General features: G+C 44.1%; 1 pseudogene; it reads left to right on the top strand.

Annotated features, from left to right (window-relative positions):
* Positions 1–6,218: 6,218 nt before the first annotated feature.
* LOC107967346 (large ribosomal subunit protein eL37-like) lies at positions 6,219–6,535 on the top strand (annotated as a pseudogene).
* Positions 6,536–15,692: the final 9,157 nt, after the last annotated feature.

Below are 15,692 nucleotides of genomic sequence, written 5' to 3'. Positions count from 1 at the left end.
AGAGACACGAAGCAAAAGTGGTGTCAGAAGATGGAGGCTGGATGGCCCTTGGGGGCTTTTTCAACACTTCAACACTCCAACACTCTAGGACACTGTGTGCCCATAAGCAATCACTCCCCATTCCCCACACCTCCATCCCCTGGCAACTGCCAATCTGCTTTCTACATCCAGGGATTTGCCCATGCTGGCCATTTCATACAAATAGGACCGTACAGTATGTGCCTGGCTTCTTTCACTTAGCACAGTGTTCTCCAGGTTAATCCAGGTTGCAGCATGTGTCCGTACTTCATCCTTTTTTCAAACACAGACTTCGTTTTTCAGAGCAGTTTTGGGTTCACAGTCAAACTCCATTTGTTTTGTTGTGTTTTGAGATGGAGTCTTGCTCTGTCACCCAGACTGGAGTGCAGTGGTGTGATCTCAGCTCCCTGCAACCTCTGCCTCCCGGGTTCAAGTGATTCTCCTGCCTCAGCCTCCCAAGTAGCTGGAACTATAGGCATGTGCCACCACACCCGGCTAATTTTTGTATTTTTAGTAGAGACAGGGTTTCACCATGTTGGTCAGGCTGGTCTCAAACTCCTGACCTCAGGTGATCCACCTGCCTTGGCCTCCCAAAGTGCTGGGATTACAGGTGTGAGCCACCGTGCTCCACCTCCATTTGTTTTTATGGCTAATATTGCCTTGTCTGGATGGGCCACATTTTGTTTATCTGTGATGGACCCTTGGATTGTTTTCACATTTGGGCCATTGTGAATGGCACTGCTGTAAACATTTGTGTACAAGTATTTGTTTGAAGGCTTATTTTCAATTCTTTTGGGTATATACCTGGGAACACAATTGCTAGGTCGCATGGCAATTCAATGTTTAACTTTTGAGGAGCCACCGCGCTGTTTTCCATAGCAGGCACACCATTCCCCATCTCCACCAGCAGCGTCTGAGGATTCCAATTGCTCCACATCCTTGCCAACACTTAGAAAAAATCAGAGCCCTCACAAATACTGTATTAGTCAGTTCAGGCTGCTGTACTAAAATACTACAGACTAGGTGGCTTAAACAGAAATTTATTTTTCATAGTCTGAAGGCTGGGAAGTCCAAGATCAAGGTGCTGACTGATTTGGTTCCTGGTGAGGGCCCTCCTCCTGGCTTTCCAAAGGCTGCCTTCTTGCTGTCTCCTTATATGGTACAGAGAGAGAGAGAGAGAGTGAGTGAGAGAGAGAGAGAGAGAGACAGAGAGATATCTGGTGTCTCTTCCTTTTCTTTCTTTTCTTTTTTTTTTTTTTTTTCTGAGACAGAGTCTCACTCTCTTGCCCAGGCTGGAGTGCAGGGGCCCGATCTCGGCTCACAGCAACCTCTACCTCCTGGGTTCAAGGGATTCTCCTGCCTCAGCCTCCCGAGTAGCTAGGATTACAGGCACCCACCACCATGCCTGGCTAATTTTTGTATTTTTAGTAGAGATAGGGTTTCACTATGTTGACCAAGCTGGTCTCAAACACCCGACCTCAGGTGATCTGCCCGCCTTGGCCTCCCAAAGTGCTGGGATTACAGGTGTGAGCCACCGCACCTGATCTCTTCCTTTTCTTATAAGGAAGAAAACTCCATCAGGGACCCCACCCTCAGGACCTCATCTCAACCTGATTACCTCCCTAAGGTCCAACCTCCTAATACCATCATATTGGGGGTTAGGGTTGCAACATGGGAATTTAAAGGAGATAAAAACATTCAGTCTATAGCACTACCTAACAGCATATCCTCAAAATATAGAAATAAAACATGGACAGAATTAGGAGGAAAATTTGCCCAATCCACGCTTCCTTCAGAAACAAATAGGTCAAACTGGCAAAATAGTAATATGATAAAAGATTTGAACAACAGAATTAGCAAAATTGAGCTAATGGAAATATATATATATATATATATATATATATATATATATATATATATATATATATATGGCAGAAGGAGGAATGTTGTTTTTGAGCACACATGAAACAGTCATAAAATTGATCACATACCATGCACCAAAGCAAGTCTTAAGAAATTTCAGGCCAGGCACAGTGGCTTATGCCTATAATCCCTGCACATTGAGAGGCTGAGTCACGTGGATCACCTGAGATCAGGAGTTTGAGACCAGCCTGGCCAACATGGTGAAACCCCATCTCTACTAAAAATACAAAACTTAGCCAGACGTGGTGGCACGTGCCTGTAGTTCTAGCTACTCGGAAGGCTGAGGCAGGAGAATCACTTGAACCCAGGAGGCAGAGGTTGAAGTGACCTGAGATCATGCCACTGCACTCCAGCCTGGGCGAGAGAGTGAGACTCTGTCTCAAAAAAGATAAAAAATAAAAGAAGGAAATTTCAAGAATCTGGCTATATATATGAGATTCTTTGACTATAAGGTAATCAAGTTAAAATGGATAATAAAACAATATCAGCAGCCATACATTTGAAAGGCAAAAAATATGCTGCTACATAATGTATAGATTAACTAAGAAATTATAAAGGAAATTAGCAAATGTTAATATTAAACAATAATGAAAATATCAAAAACTTGTGGAGTGGAGTGATATGATGCCTAGAGGAAAATATATCTCTCTAAATATTTATATAAGAAAATCAGTTCGAGACTAGCCTGACCAGTATTAGAAAACTGGAAAGATAATAAATGGCCTCCTGAAAGAATCATTAAATATTATGGGCCAGCTACCTGGGCGCATGGGGTAACATACCCCCATCTATATGCTCAACCACATCATAAGGTTGCAGGCAGTCCTAGAAATTATAAAGAAATTATAACCAATGAAACGTCAAGGGCACTAGATTTACTAGCAATACAAGCAACACAAATGAGAAATGCTATATATCAAAATAGATTGGCTTTAGGTTACCTCTTAGTCTCAGAAGGAGGAGTATGTGGAAAATTTAGTTTAACCAACCTTTGCCTAGAAATCGATAATAATGGCCGAGCTGTCATGGAAATCACAGTTGAAATGCGCAAACTGGCCCATGTTCAAGTTCAGACATGGTCTGGGTGGTCCCTGGATTCCTTGTTTGGAGGATGGTTCTCAACTTTTGGAAAATTCAAAACCCTCATTGGTGGGTTCTTACTTATTCTTGGCATCTGCCTCATCCTCCCTTGCCTTTTACCCCTGCTTATTAAGAGTATTCAGTCAACTATAGAGGCAATAGTAACCTGACTCACTACCGTGCAGTTGATGGCATTAACCAAATATCAGCCACTGCCAGTAGAAGAAGCAGCTCAGCTCCACGAAGAGGTGGCAAATAGTGGTGCTTTCTATTAACACCTTTGTTATAAAAAGCACCAAAGATGAGAAAATGAAACAGGAATTAAAAGAAATTAAAGAATGTGTAAGCAAAAACTCAGTTACATATAAGAAAACACAGTTCCCCCTGAGAAAGAGAAAGAGCTGGAGTCCTTTAAAAATTAACTGCCTGTTTTTCTGTGGCTAGGGAGCCTCATCTCTTCCCCTTTCCCAGGCATTGTGAAGACCCTGTTTCTCTAGCTGTGCAGCTGCAAGGTCACTAGACAGATAAACTCAAGTTGTAAAACATGTTTTTCCTTGAAAAGTAAGAAATGATGTAATGCATGTCTCAATTAATTAAATAACTGTCTTTTTTTCTCACTTCTGTAATATGCTTCCCCCTGCACAGATCTACCTTAAAAGGTAACTTAACTCTTTGTTCAGGGCTCAGTCCTTTGGATATTAATCTGACTGGGCCAGTACGCCTAAATAATAAATATCCTTCTCAACCCCGTTGGTCTCTCTGATTCCTTATCAATCCTGCTACAGTATGGTGAAATCACGCCTCTACTAAAAATACAAAAATTAGCTGGGCATGGTGGAACACATCTGTAATCCCAGCTACTTGGGAGGCTGAGGCAGGAGAATCACTTGAACCTGGGAGGCGGAGGTTGCAGTGAGCCAAGATTGTGCCACTGCATTCCAGCCTGGGTGATAGAGTGAAACTCCGTCTCAAAAAAAAAAAAATTAGCCAGGCATGGTGGTGTGTGCCTGTAATCCCAGCTACTTGGGAGGCTGAGACCAGAGAATTGCCTGAATCTGGGAGGTGGAGGTTGCAGTGAGCTGAGATCATGCCACTGCACTCCCGCCTGGGTGACAAAGCAAGACTGTCTCAAAAAAAAAAAAGAAAGAGAGAGAAAAAAAGAAAAAGAAAAATTACAGGCTCATGCCTGTAATTCCAGCACTTCAGGAGGCCAAGGCAGGCAGATCACCTGAGGTCAGGAATTCGAGACCAGCCTGGCCAACATGATGAAACCCTGCCTCTACGGAAAATACAAAAATTATCCTGCCGTGGTGGCAGGTACCTGTAATCCCAGCTACTTGGGAGGCTGTGGCAGGAGAATCGCTTGAATCTGGGAGGCTGAGGTTGCAGTGAACTGAGACTGTGCCACTGCACTCCAGCCTGAGTGACAAGAGTGAGATTCTGTCTCAGAAAAAAAAAAAGAAAAGAAAGAAAACATCAAAGAACTACAATTAATTGTAAACAATAAGATGATTTTAAAAAGTTACAGAGTAAATCTAAGAAAATAAAGGAATAATTAGAGCAAAAATATATGAAATAGAGAACAAAGCATAAGAGACAAGATCAACAAAATAGATGGTTCTTTTTTTTTTTTTTTTTTTCCAGAGACAAAGTCTTGCTCTGTTGCCTAGGCTGGATTGCAGTGGCTCAGTCTCAGCTCACTGCAACCTCCGCCTCCTGGGCTCAAGTGATTCTCCTGCCTCAGCCTCCCGAATAGCTGGGATTACAGGCACCGCCTCCATGCTCGGCTAATTTTTGTATTTTTTTTTAGTAGAAACGGGGTTTCGCCATGTTAGCCAGGCTGGTCTCAAACTCCTGACCTCAGGTGATCACCCGCCTCTGCCTCTCACAGTGCTGAGACCAATATTGGCCAACATCTGGCGAGGCTGATTAGGAAAAAAAATAACTATATACCATGTATATGTATCAAATCATTGCATGGCACATCTTGACTATATTCAATCTTTATTTGTAAATCCAGTTTTTAAAAATGAAAAATAGTAAAAAAAACCCCACAAAACCAAAATAACTAATTGATACTAGGACATCATAATAGCTATAGTCAAAATGTTTAAAGGGAAAGCGAATTCTGTAAATAACTATAAATACATTTGAAAACTTAGAACACATTGGTAAATTTCCCAGGGAAGTGTATATCTTACAAAATTTAACACAGGAAGAAACAGAGAGCCTGAATTGACATCTGGCCATTTAAAAAATTGCACCAAAGCCATGCACAGTGGCTCATGCCTGTAATCCCAGCACTTTGGGAGGCTGAGGCAGGAGGATCGCTTGAGCTCAGGAGTTTGGAACCAGCCTGGGTAACATAGCGAGACCTTGCCTCCAGAAAAAAAGCAAATGAGCTGTGCGTGGTGGTGCATGGCTGTAGTCCCAGGTACTTGGGAGGCTGAGGCAAGAGAATCACTTGGACCTGGGAGATGGAGCTTGCAGTGAGCCGAGGTCATGCCACTGCACTCCAGCGAGGTTGTGGAGACCAAGATTTTATCATGCAGATGAATCCTCCAGGTAGCAGGCTTGAAAGAGAATAGATTGTGAATGTTTCTTACCAGACTTAAGAGTGTGTTCTATCAGTAAGTCCAAAAGGGAGGAGGGTATAACGAGGCATGTCTGGCCCCTGCTTCCCATCTTGGCCTGAAATAGTTTTTCAGGTTAAGGTTAGAATGCCCTTGGCTGAGAGGAGGGGTCAATTTAGATGGTTGGGTGTTTTAGAATTTCATTTCTGGTTTATTGTCTTCCCCTTCTGGCCAAGATTTGCCAGAGGCAACATCGATGGCCATCAAAACTTTTATTTTATTCCCTGGCATTGCCAGGGCAGCAAGACTGCCTGCCCCAGGTCCATCCTGTCCCTTGGTGGGACTACTTATGGCCAAGAGACAGAGTCAAAGATTTATAGCCAATTTAAATGTTCTAGGAAAGATGGATGTGAACAGGCATTCATTAACTTGTTTTGTTTTGTTTTTGAGACGGAGTCTCGCTCTGTCGCCCAGGCTGGATTGCAGTGGCATGATCTCGGCTCACTGCAACTTCTGCCTCCCGGCTCAAGAAATCCTCCCACTTCAGCCTCCCAAGTACCTGGGACCATAGGCGTGCACCACCGTGCCTGGAAAATTTTTTTTACAAACAAAAAGCCACTTTCTGGTCTCGGCCGCAGAAGCGAGATGACGAGGGGAACATCATTGTTTGGAAAGCATCGCAATAAGACACACACGTTGTGCCGCCGCTGTGGCTCTGAGGCCTACCACCTTCAGAAGTCGACCTGTGGCAAATGTGGCTACTCTGCCAAGCGCAAGAGAAAGTATAACTGGAGTGCCAAGGCTAAAAGACGAAAAACCACCAGAACTGGTCGAATGAGGCACCTAAAAATTGTATAACGCAGATTCAGGCATGGATTCCATGAAGGAACAACACCTAAACCCAAGAGGGCAGCTGTTGCAGCATCCAGTTCATCTTAAGAATGTCGGGCCGGGCGCGGTGGCTCACGCCTGTAATCCCAGCACTTTGGGAGGCCGAGGCGGGTGGATCACGAGGTCAGGAGATTGAGACCAAGGTGAAACCCCGTCTCTACTAAAAATACAAAAAGTTAGCCGGGCGTAGTGGCGGGCGCCTGTAGTCCCAGCTACTCGGGAGGCTGAGGCAGGAGAATGGCGTGAACCCGGGGGGCGGAGCTTGCAGTGAGCCGAGATCGCGCCACTGCACTCCAGCCTGGGTGACAGAGCGAGACTCCGTCTCAAAAAAAAAAAAAAAAGAATGTCAACAATTAGTCATGCAATAAATGTTCTGGTTTTAAAAAATAAAAAAATAAAATAAAATAAAAGCCAAAGGTGAGGTTATAAAATTGACTTTATGTAAAGAGACCCCTTGAAACTATTGCTACAGAATAAAAGATGAAATGCTCCTAATTATTGTAAACACAAAGTTGCATGCAGGATTGTGTAAAGACAATGCCAGGTTGGACTGCCAGAACGAGCCAACAGCGCGTGATGTGCTTCCCCCTGCAGAGAGCCTATGAATGGACATGCTGTCAGGGAGGTTTCACATCACCGAGATTCCTATCCCAGAAAAGCAGATGTTCATAGCTCTGGGAATGGAATGCGACCCTTGTAGAGAGCCTATAAATGGACACATGAGGGGCCCCTGTCCATATGGATAAGATAGGGCTAAAAATGCCCTCATTTTAGCCATGGCTAAAAATGCCATGGCTCTTCTAGGCCTCTTTAGGGTTAAGGCACACTCCCTTCTGAGAATTTCTGGTCTAATCGGTTGTCTAGCTTCACGTCCTGTTTCTATGGATTGTTTGTAACCAGCTTTTGCTGCAACTGTTACCGCTGATTAATATCTTGCTAATCATAGGTTATGGAAAGACTGTGTTTCTGTTTTTAGGCTCTGTTAGAAATTACTGATGCACACGCTATATTGTAAATTCTTATCCCTGTATACTGTACTTCCGCATACAGATGTTATGTTAAAGAATTACTTCATCCCCATGTGACCATCTCACCTCATAATCAAATGACCCTAAATCCCGCACTAACCTACCGCCGCCCTCACTAAACTTAATAATAAATGCTGGTATATCCAGTGCATTGTTGGCACTGCAGGACCAGAAGGCAGTGACCCCCCTGGACCCAGCTTTCACTATCTTGTGTGTGTCTATTATTTTTCGACCTGCCAATCTGCCTGGGAACAAAGAGAGAGCCCCCATTGCATTGCGGGCTGCTGGCCAGATCCCGCAATAACTTTATCTATCTTTAATTTCTATGTGTTGAGCTACTGTAATCTTGGTTTTATAGACTTATAGCAATTAACTATACAAAACATAAGCATTACTATAACCTTTTAAGCTAAGGAATTTAGATACTTTTGTGGTGCTGCAGTGCTTTTTGTGGCCTTCTAGTAATTTGTTCTAAGATGGCTGGTAAAACTTTTAAAAATATATATCTATCTGCATAAATCTCCTAACTAGGAGTATTATACCCAGGAGGCTTTGTCCAGGAGGATCTTTGTATCCTCTCAGTAAAAATTGTCTTTTAATTCTACAGGAAGCAGAAAATTCTTTGTGGTTGGGAATGGATAAAAAAGTGCCTGTATGGTTTGGCTGTGTCCCCACCCAAATCTCATCTTGAACTGTGGTTCCCATAATCCCCATGTGTGGTGGGAGTGACCTGGTGGGAGGTAATAGAATTATGGGGGCAGTTTGCCCCATGCTAATCTCGTGATAGTGAGTAAGTTCTCACAAGTTCTGATGGTTTGATAAGGGGCTTCCCTCTGCTCAGCTCTCATTTTTCCCCTTCCTGCCACCATGTGAAGAAGGATGTGGTTGCTTCCCCTTCCACCATAACTGTAAGTTTCCTGAGACCTCCCTAGCCATGCTAAACTGTGAGTCAATTAAACCTCTTTCCTTTATAAATTACCCAGTCTCAGGTATGTCTTTATTAGCAGTGTGAGAACAGACTAATACAGTGCCACACATTGGCTCAGAAGTCAAAAGTCCCTTTGTCCTTTGCCCAGCTGTTTAGGCATTTGTGTACCCATCCTTGATTTGGAGGATCTGAGCTAACAATATCCCTCAAACCCTGCCCTTACAATGTCACGTGCCCACCTCTTCCACAACAGTCCCTGGGCCCAGAGGGAGGGTGCTTGTATAGTTTCAACAGCAGGGCATTTGCAGTAAAAAGCAAATTGGGCCCAGTGGGGTGCCAAATGAGAGAGGTTAGCATCTCTAGTCTTCAGAATGCCATGATTCTGGTTTCCTTGGAGGTAAAACAAGGAGAGATAAATAACATTAACAATTTGACAATTGGCCAGGTGTGGTGGCTCACATCTGTAATCCTAGAACTTTGGGAAGCCGAGGCAGGTGGATCACTTGAGCCCAGGAGTTTGAGACCAGCCTTGGCAACATGGCAAAACCCTGTCTCTAAAAAATATACAACAATTAGCAGAGCCTGGTGGCGTGTGCCTGTAGTCCCAGCTACTCAGGAGGCCGAGGCTGGAGGATTGCTTGAGCCCAGGAAGCAGAGGTGGCAGTGAGCCAAGATCTTGCCACTGCACTCCAGCCTGGGTGATAGATACTCTGTCTCAATAATAATGATAATAATTTGACAATTAAGAGTATTTGTGTGTCAGAACAGACAAAGGAATCTATTCCATCAGGGCACCAACTAAAAATATGAAGAAAAATTATAATCTGGTACTCTTTTTTCTTGAGACGGAGTCTCACTCTGTCACCCAGGCTGGAGTGCGGTAGTGCAATCTCGGCTTACTGCAAGCTCCACCTCCCTGGTTCAAGTGATTCTCCTGCCTCAGCCTCCTGAGTAGCTGGGATTACAGGCGCGCATCACCACGCCCGGCTAATTTTTGTATCTTTAGTAGAGATGGGGTTTCATCATGTTGGTCAGGCTGGTCTCAAACTCCTGACCTCATGACCCACCCACCTCGGCCTCCCAGAGTGCTGGGATTACAGGCATGAGACACCGCGCCTGCCCTCTAATCTGGTTCTTTAGAGGCTTATTGTAGCCAAGAGATAATTCATGATTCAATCTGCACTCAAAAACAAAAGTCAGGGCTGGAATCTAGTAATAAGTGTTATAATTTTCCTTTGAAAGAATTTCTCTTTCTAGCCCTCCTTTTGTACCAGAGAGAAATTATAGTAAGACCAATTTATGTGCAAAATAAGTTTTAGGCTTATTATACTTGGCCTGATTTTTTCGCATAAAATGCAGCAAGATTTGATTGGTCATATAGGCTCTTATTAATTTGGTTTGATGGGAATGGTGTGCCTTCTGAAATGTAACTTAAAGGTTCTTACTTTTTTTTTTTTCACGCCATTCTCCTGCCTCAGCTTCCCAAGTAGCTGGGACTACAGGTGCCTGCTACCATGCCCAGCTAATTTTTTGTATTTTTAGTAGAGACAGGGTTTCACTGTGTTAGCTAGGATGGTCTTGATCTCCTGACCTAGTGATCTTCCCGCTTCCACCTCCCAAACTGCTGGGATTACAGGCATGAGCCACTGTGCCTGGCTTTGTTTTTTTCTTTTTTTTTTCTTTTGAGATGGAGTCTCGCTCTTTCACCCAGGCTGGAGTGCTATGGTGCGATCTCAGCTCACTGCAACCTCCACCTCCCAGATTTAAGTAATTCTCCCGCCTCAGCCTCCCAAGTAGCTGGGATTACAGGTGCACGCCACCATGCATGGCTAATTTTTTTTGTATTTTTAGTAGAGACGGGGTTTCATCATGTTGGTCAGGCTGGTCTTGAACTCCTGACCTCAAGTGATCCGTCCACCTCAGCCTCCTGAAGTGCTGGAATTACAGATGTGAGCCACTGCGCCTGGCCCCTGATTTTTTTTCCATAAGTTATTGGGATACAGGTGGTATTTGGTTACATGAGTAAATTCTTTAGTGGTGATTTGTGAGATCCTGGTGCAGCCATCACCTGAGCAGTATACACTGCACCATACTTGTTGTCTTTTATCCCTCACCCCCTTCCCACTCTTCCCTCCAAGTCCCCAAAATCCATTGTATCATTCTTATGCTTTGCGTCCTCATAGCTTAGCTCCCACATATCAGTGAAAACATACGATGTTTGGCTTTCCATTCCTGAGTTACTTCACTTAGAATAATAGTTTCCAATCTCATCCAGATCATTGCAAATGCTGTTAATTCATTTCTTTTTATAGCTGAGTAGTATTCCAACATATATATATACCATTAGTGTATATATATACCATAGTATGTATATATATACCATAGCATGTATATATATCATAGTATGTATATATATGCCATAGCGTGTATATATATATACACCATAGTGTGTGTATATATATATATCATAGTGTATATATATGTACCATAGTATATATATATACACAATACTGTGTGTGTGTATATATATATCATAGTTTCTTTGGTCATGAAATCCTTGCCTAAGCCAATGTCTAGAAGGGTTTTTCCAATGTCATCTCCTAGAATTTGTATAGTTTCAGCTCTTGGGTTTAAGTCCTTAATCCATCCTGAGTTGATTTTTGTGTAAGGTGAGAGATGAGGATCCAGTTGCATTCTCCTACATGTGGCTAGCCAATTATCCCAGGACCATTTGTTGAAAAGGGTGTCCTTTCCCCACTTTATGTTTTTGTTTATTTGTTGAAGATCAGCTGCCTGTAAGTATTTGGGTTTATTTCTGGGTTCTCTATTCTGTTCCATTGGTCTGTGTGCCTAGTTTTACACCGATATGTCACTGTTTTGGTGACTATGGCCTTAGAGTATAGTTTGAAATCAGGTAGTATGATGCCTCCAGATTTGTTCTTTTGGCTTAGTCTTGCTTTTGCTGTGCGGGCTCTTTTTTGGTTCCATATGAAGTTTAGAATTGTTTTTTCTAACTCTGTGAAGAAAGATGGTGGTGTTTTGATGGAGATTGTGTTGAATTTGTAGATTGCTTTTGGCAGTATGGCCATCTTCACAATACTGATTCTACCCATCCATGAGCATGGGATGTGTTTCCATTTGTTTGTGTCATCTATGATTTCTTTTAGCAGTGTTTTGTAGTTTTCCTTTAGAGGTCTTTCGACTTCTTTTTTAGGTATATTCTAAAGTTGTTTTTTTTGTTTGTTTGTTTGTTTTTTTGCTATTGTCAAAGGGATTGAATTCTTGATTTGATTCTCTGCTTGGTTGCTGTTGGTGGATAGAAGAGCTACTGATTTGTGTACATTAATTTTGTATCCAGAAACTTTGCTGAATTCTTTTATCAGTTTTAGGATCTTTCTGGAGGAGTCCTCAGGGTTTTCAAGGTAAACAATTATATCATCAGCAAACAGGGACAGTTTGACTTCCTCTTTATCGATTCAGATGCCCCTATTTCTTTTTCTCATCTGATTGCTCTGGCTAGGACTGCCAGTACTATGTTGAAAAGGAGTGGTGAGAGTGGGCATCCTTGTCTTGTTCCGGTTCTCTGTGGGAAGCCTTTCAACTTTTTCCCGTTCAGTATTATGTTGGCTGTGGTTTTGTCATAGATGGCTTTTATTACATTAAGATATGTCCCTTGTATACTGATTTTGCTGAGGGTTTTAATCATAAAAGGATGCTGGATTTTATCAAATGCTTTTTCTGCATCTATTGAGATGATCATGTGATTTTCATTTTTAATTCTGGTTATGTGATGCATCACATTTATTGACCCTCCTACGTTAAACCACCCCTGCATCTCTGGTATGAAACCCACTTGATCATGGAGGATTATATTTTTGATATGGTGTTGAATTCGGTTAGCTAGTATATTGTTAAGGATTTTAGCATCTATGTTCATCAAGGATATCAGTCTGTCATTTCCTTTTTTGGTTGTGTCCTTTCCCGGTTTTGGTATTAGGATGATGCTGGCTTCATAGAATGAATTAGGGAGGGCTCCTTCTTTCTCTATCTTGTGGAATAGTGTCAAAAGGATTGGTACCAATTCTTCTTTGACTGTCTGGTAAAATTCTGCTGTGAATCCTTCTGGTCCTGGACTTTTTTTTGTTGGTAATTTTAAAATTACCACTTCCATCCCGCTGCTTGTTATTGGCCTGTTCAGGGTATCTAATTCTTCCTGATTTAAACTAGGGAGGTTGTATTTTTCCAGGAATGTAACCATTGCTTCTAGGTTTTCTAGTTTATGTGTGTAAAGGTGTTCACCATAGCCTTGAATGCTCTTTTGTATTTCAGTGGTGTCAGTTGTAATATCTCCTGTTTCATTTCTCAGTGAGTTTATTAGGATTTTCTCTCTTCTTTTCTTGGTTAATCTTGCAAATGATCTATCAATTTTATTTATCTTTTCAAAGAACAAGTTTTTGTTTCATTTACCTTTTGTATATTTTTTCTGTTTCAATTTCATTTAGTTCTGCTCTAATCTTGGTTATTTCCTTTCTTCTGCTTGGTTTGGGTTTGGATTGTTCTCGTTCCTCTGTTCCTTGAGGTGTGACCTTAGATTGTCTGTGCTCTTTCAGACTTTTTGATGTAGGCATTTAGGGCTATGAACTTTCCTCTTAGCACAGCCTTAGCTGTATCCCAGAGGTTTTGATAGGTTGTGTCACTATTGTCATTCAGTTTGAAGATTTTTTTAATTTCCATCTTGATTTTGTTTTTGACCCAATGCTCATTCAAGAGCAGGTTATTTAATTTCCAGTTATTTGCATGGTTTTGAAGGTTCTTTCTGGAGTTGATTTCCAGTTTTATTCCACCATGGTCTAAGAGCATGCCTGATATAATTTCATTTTTCTCTTGTTGCCCAGGCTGGAGTGCAATGGTGTGCTCTCGGCTCACTGCAACCTCTGCTTCCTAGGTTCCAGCAATTCTCCTGCCTCAGCCTCCCGAGTAGCTGGGATTACAGGCACATGCCACCACGCCTGGCTAATTTTTTGTATTTTTAGTAGAGACAGGGTTTCACCATGTTGGCCAGGCTGTTCTGGAACTCCTAACCTCAAGTGATCCACCAGCCTCGGCCTCCCAAAGTGCTGGGATTACAGGCATGAGCCACTGCACCCGACCTATTTTACATTTTAACAATTGCTACTGAGGTTGAGCATATTTTAATTTATTTACGTCTATTCAGGCTTCTTGTCAGTTCAGTTTAACAAAACAAAACAAAACAGCTTATTGAGATAGCATTCACATCCCATACAACTCACCCATTTACAGTGTACAATTCAGTGGTTTGGAGGCAGTGGGCCTCCCCAGTGGCCATAACCCATCTGCTGCTCTTAGATGGGACTTAGCATTCTGCCCTGTATCCCCTTCCCCATCCCGAGGTCCCTTCCTGGTGTCACATTGGCATTTACATCTTTAGATACCGAAGATTCCAGGGCCAGGGCTTGGTCTCAGGCTGTGGCCTCCGCTGGGCTGTCTCCAGTCACAACCAAGGGTTATCTCAGATGTCCCTCCTGCCCACAGGGCTGCACACTCTGCCAAGAGACTCTCTACAGCCCTAAGCAGGGCGTGTCCTTGGTCTCAGGCTCGGGGGAAGGTGGGGTGGGGACAGAGTCAGGCCATCCATGAAGGACAGTGGCAGGACCTGAGCTCATTCTGCTCCCTGGAACCTAAAAGGTGCTCAGCAAATACTTGTGGAAACATTAGCGGGCAACGTTGAGGGGCACTGATTTTGTGCCAGGAGCTGTGATCTGCCTTTTCCATTCTCACGTCTCCCTCTGTGACCCTCTCAAGAACCATGGCAATTAGGTGTTATTGTTACTTCCGAAAGGCTCAGAGACGTTAAGTAATCTACCCACGGTTGCAGAGTAAATAAATAAACCAATGAACAATGCACCATCCTAGAGCTACAGGTGCCGTCGCCCATCAAGGGTCTCTCTGCAAAGATCTGAGCCCCTTCCTCTGCCCTGAGTATGCCAGCTGGGCACACTGAGAGTGGAAATAGAGCCACAGTTGCTCATCTTGACCTGTGAAGCCTGAAGAGTGAGGACAGGAGAGGAGGGAGATGAAGATTTAGCATAGAGACCCTAGGAGGGGCCATGGGGGGCATGGGACCACTGTGGCTGGGGCCTGGGAGGACTTCCTGGCGAAGGCAGCATTTGCCACCAGGATCCTGTTGATATTTTCATCCTGTGACCTTCCCCTGGGGTTCTTTTTTCCTGATCAGGTAACTCCCTGCTAGACCATTCCAGGAAACACAGAGCAAAGCCTCAGACAGCCTTGACTTGTCTAACCTGTTCCCAAGCCGGCTGTGCAGTGTGGTACCTGGGGGCAGGGCCCTGGAAGAACAGGGCAGACACCGAGCAGCTATAGGTCCTGGCAGTGAGACAAGGGTAGGCGTGGGAATTGGGAGGTGCAGCCCTGCCCCACGCCTGTTGGGTAACACTGAGCATCACCCCATTGATTACCCCATTGCCAGGCGTGGGCACGGGAGTTTGTTTGGGAGCTGCCAGGCTCCTGGGAGGATCGCAGTCAGCAGAGCAGGGCTGAGGCCTGGGGGTAGGAGCAGAGCCTGCGCATCTGGAGGCAGCATGTCCAAGAAAGGGAGTGGAGGTGCAGCGAAGGACCCAGGGGCAGAGCCCACGCTGGGGTATGTGGGGCCACAGGGGTGAGGGGCGGGCAGAGGGAGCTCAGGGTAAAGGACACTGGTGGGAACCAGGGGCATGGAGGGAAGGGGATGTGTGCCCATGGCCCATGGGTCAGGGGGCAAGCCCACCAAGGGGCCTATGGCTGCAGGGGCCATGGGTACGGGGCTTGCTCAGGACAGGGAGGTGGGTGCTGGTGTCTTCTGAGCCTCACTTTGCCCTTTGGCAGGCTCCTGGGAAGCAGCCACAGAAATGAAGCCTGTTCCCCAGGAGCCCCAGGGATGGGGACAGACCCCGTCCTCCCTTTGAGGAGCTCCCAGGTTAGAGGAGAAGGCAGCTCTGTGGACAGACAAGGATTCGGTCGGGGGCACCAGGGCTGTGATCAGGAGGTGCCGGAGAATCGGGGATTGGAAGCAGAGAGATTCTTGGCAGTTGAAGCGAAAGTCGGATCTTTGGTTTCAGATGTTAAAAGCAACATGCATTGCTTGTTTCTGGTTCTAGAAATACTACATTCGCATTTAGAAAGTCTGGAAGCTGCAGGAAGATGTTGAGAAGACAGTGAAAGGCGTGAGGCACA

The sequence above is a fragment of the Pan troglodytes genome, chromosome 9 (genome assembly GCF_028858775.2).
Source record: "Pan troglodytes isolate AG18354 chromosome 9, NHGRI_mPanTro3-v2.0_pri, whole genome shotgun sequence".
Lineage (NCBI taxonomy): Eukaryota > Metazoa > Chordata > Mammalia > Primates > Hominidae > Pan > Pan troglodytes.
Note: the sequence above shows the minus strand (reverse complement) of the source record. Positions and strands in the feature narration are given on the sequence as shown.